This window comes from Anneissia japonica, unplaced genomic scaffold, assembly GCF_011630105.1.
Source record: "Anneissia japonica isolate Jap-2015-1 unplaced genomic scaffold, ASM1163010v1 scaffold1430_len515961_cov162, whole genome shotgun sequence".
In the NCBI taxonomy this organism is placed as follows: Eukaryota; Metazoa; Echinodermata; class Crinoidea; order Comatulida; family Comatulidae; genus Anneissia; species Anneissia japonica.
The window spans coordinates 345540-349952 of NW_022693412.1; positions in this window are offsets into that span (position 1 = coordinate 345540).

The following is a 4413-nucleotide window of genomic DNA, read 5'->3' on the forward strand; positions in this document are numbered from 1 at the left end:
AGCCCCCCCCCCCAGAAAATATATCCTGGAGTCGCCACTGGTCAGGGCATAAATGCTGACGAAAGTAACATGATGCTTGCTTTGAAGTGAAGCACGTGGAGATGATGCGATCGGAGTGACCAGTTGTTGTATTATTGATGTTTAGGCAATTCAGTTTCTCATCCAAAAAGCACTCACAAGGCGTTTTAGCTGTCTTTAAATTGCCTGACCAGTTGAGAGTGTAGCCAGCTCTATGTTCTTAAATGCTGTCTTCCCTCTTTAAGAGCGGCAATGTCAATATGGAATTGTGATCCAGTTTATGTACAAAAAAAAAAAATACAGTGACGTTCTGGACGTCAATATCTAATATATCAAGCATAGTTATTTCAGCATGCAAGCTTTAGTTTTTGTACTCCATTTGAGGCATGCGTCTGCCTTTCTGTAAGTGCTCGATGACCTGTTGGCTGTAGTCAGCAACTGGGAAGGATGGAAAAGAGCTTTGGTAAGGCCGTTTCTACGCCATTCTCCATGTTGAGCAATCAGTATTGTCTAAAGACGGATGCTGTCACTCCCATAGCCATCAACAACGGGTTCCAGTGATATCTTCAACCTGACAGGTCAATGAGAAGTGAAGGGGTGGAAAGTTGTCAGGTTGAAGACACCACTGGAACCCGTTAGGAAAAAGTTGGTTGGGGGCAAAAATCGGTCCGGCGGACTGATTTTGACCTCATAATTACTTGCCAAATGTAGTCCACATAAGCCAAAATCAGTCCGCTGAAATTTACTTTGCTGCACAGGACACTTGGAAATATTACGTCCGCAATAGATTTTGGCGGAAAGAACATTTCCTAAGCTTTTACAGACGCGCATATGCTTATCTAGCCAATCACAATGATGTCCCTAGCTGAAGCCTTAATTTGCATACATCACCCTATATAAGAGTTTAAGATCAGCATGTACTTGTGTTTAGTTGATAGTAGAGCCTTCGTGGTTAGTGAACATTGGAATAACAGGAAGGAAAGACTTAGCTAGCTATGTACACGGGTATACATTATCTGTAGCTGTTGTATTTTTAATAGTGTTACAGTATATTTGCTATGAACAATTACATACAGTACATTGAGATAAAATTTAATTTCATATTCATAACTCATACCGCCTCCACGCCTCATATTTGGTAGAAAGAGAGGGTGCAGGGTGCGTGGGTGAACGACTGAAAGGGTTTTTGAAATTTAACATGTAACATGTAGATTCCGCTACGCTAGACACAGCACAGTGGTTACCACCAATCACAATGATGTCCATCGCTGACTCCTGAATTTACAGACATCACCCTATATAAGAGTTTAAGATCATGATGTACAGTACAGTATTTGGATTTTTTTTTATTCGAGGGTTTTTGTCAGTGACAGGACCAACTAGCATACCCCCTTCTAAGTCCACTCCTCATATATTTGGTAGAAAGAGAGGGTGGGTGAACGTCGTGAAAGGGTTTTTGAAAATTAACATGTAGATTCCGCTACGCTAGCCACAGTACAGTGATTTCAAACCACCAATCACAATGATGTCCATCGCTGAGGCCTGAATTTGCATACATCACCCTATATAAGAGTTTAAGATCGGCATGTATAGTACAGTATTTGTGTTTAGTTGATAGTAGACCCTTCGCGGTTAGTGAACATTGGAATAACAGTTAGGAAAGACTAAGCTATGTAATTTTTAATTTTTAGTTCATAAGGAACATCCTCGTAACAAGGAAAGATGGTGAAGCTATTCTTATTGAGCATGATAAAAACATTTATCTGAAAATTCAAGGAGGCTTTTAGTTAATATACTGGTTACTCACATGATGGATAAAAATGGGTAAGTAGGCTTCCACTTTGTACTTTATTATAGGCGATTTGTCCGTTGTATCGCGATTTTTCGATCTTATATCTGTATTTGCTTTGCGCAGCGCCACCTATCGTTTCAAAGCGTAATCACGTTTTAGCGTCGCTTAACAAAAATGCATCAGCTCTATTTGTAGTTCTCGTTAATAGATAAGGCCCGCCCATGGCTTCCTTATATGGTAACAATATTTCCTAATATGTCTAGTTTGCTAACCAATTGAGTTTTCTCGAAAAAACCTACGCTGGCATAAGCATTCACCAGTTGATATTGACATAGGCAAAATAGTGAAAATCTGGTACGACTTTTCTATAAATTTATTTACAATTTTCTTCAGAGTCGGATTTGCGTCCCAGCTAATCAATATTTTTTTGAAGTGTTGATTTATCATGTTTAATCTTAATTTAGTCGTGTAAGACTTGTTTCAACTCTGATTAAAAATTGTTATTTATACTTCTAGGCCGTAAAATGCTAGGCATTTTTTTGAGCATGTGAGCAAGCGGGGTGGTAGCTGAGCGAGAACTGTAGCACTACTGCGGGCTGCATTGCGGTGCGATCCATAGTATTATAGCATCTGCAGAATGCAAATGCATTCCATGTGTGTTAATTTAGGATGGTTTATAAATTACCTTGCACATATTTCTATATAATAATTATTCTAAAATTACAGCAGGCCTACCTAGGGATTCATGTTTATTGCCATTAATTTATGCTAGGGCCTAGGAGGAGGGATGTTTCACAAAATAATATTTTCAGGCATATGACTTTGAGTGAGAAATATTTAATTAGTAAAAAATAATACCAAAGCATATCTCATGATACATTGTATTCTAGTAGTATTAATTATTGTAATCTGCAAATATATTTTATTTTAGGGACATGAAATTGTAAATGAACTGTAATATATTCAGACTTGAACGGTTGCAGACCATCAATGTCAGTTATGAAGTGAATTTTTAAATGGTGACAAGGGTTTATAACCACTGAACTCAGAATGACTCAAATCCCTCAGAAAGCCTGCCTAAGGGGGAAAAACATGCTGAAAAACACTGGGCATCACTATTTTAAATCAATATCAGTACCGGTAATTAATATTGACTTTGCTTTTTAATGTTTACATTATGAATTCAGATTTTTAATAAGCAAAATAATGGTGTTTGATGCTTATTCAAAGACCGTAATGAATATTTTTCTTATAACAAGCAGATTTTGTAATACCTGCATGAAATGCAGGTGCTACCCCACTTCTACAGTAATAAGTTCCGGCCTATATTAATTAAAGTCTCTCTCATGGAAATGTACCATATTTATATAAATCCCCAGAAGGAGTTTTCTTTAAGATGGGGGCAGGGGTGTGGTATATTCCATATCATAATCATATTTTTTTTTTATATTTCATGTTAATATTTAGAAGCAGGTGTATGAAATGATTATTATTATTACAACAAATCATATAGAGAAAGAAAATGATTAAAAATTAAAATAAAAATGTTTTCTTCTCCTTTATAAGTCCTAAAAATCACATATATTGAGTGAAATTGTGAATAATGAACTTGTGAAGGATGGTACTTAGTTCATGTAGGCCTACACTTGTCATTAAGCCAACAAGATACAGATTTCAGAAAGATTGGAGCCATTTGTAAATAGGCATTATCCTCGCTGCATATTTACGGGTACGCGAATATGCTAGGCCCCCCCCCCACCCCCAATGTGCATATGAATAATCGTAATAGAAACCAACAGAAATATTATCCATAAATTACTAAGTTGGAACACTAAATATGTAATAATATTCATTTTAATGGTATATATTTATTTCACACATTAATTATTGGTGTAAAGGCCAACTCAGACAGCGTCGGCCGACGCAGCCCGACGCGATTTGTTGTCGCGTCGGGTCTGTGTGAGTTGAGCGCAGACGCGATGGTGTGTGTCGGGATATTAAACGTGTTCAATATTTCTCACGACGGCTTAAGACTGTCCCCGACGATAAATCGGGTCGGGCTGCGTCGGCCGACGCTGTCTGAGTTGGCTCGGCCGACGCTGTCTGAGGCTACGTTCAGACCTGTGAGATACGCCAGGCGTATCTAACGCCAGGCGTACGTTAATCCATGGCGTAACTAGCGAGATGTCCAGACTGGGCGATTAATGAACGCTAGCGTAAGTATTCGCGCGAAATATTCGTATTCGTAATTCGCGCATTTTATTTTCTGTTTACATCTAGGTTTATTTTGATTGGTCAAATCTTGGCTGAGTTCAAAATCACCGATGCGTGACTGTCGTAAATCAGTGGCGTACGCTAATCTGGGGTCTGTCGCTGGATTACCGTACGCCAGTGATTGCGCGATAATACTGGCGTTCGCTACGCCGCGCACAAGTTCACACCACTCGATTAACGTTACGCTAGCGTAAGTCGTTGTGTCTGAACATAGGCTACGTTCAGACCTGTGAGATACGCCAGGCGTATCTAACGCCAGGCGTACGTTAATCCATGGCGTAACTAGCGAGATGTCCAGACCGGGCGATTAATGAACGCTAGCGTAAGTA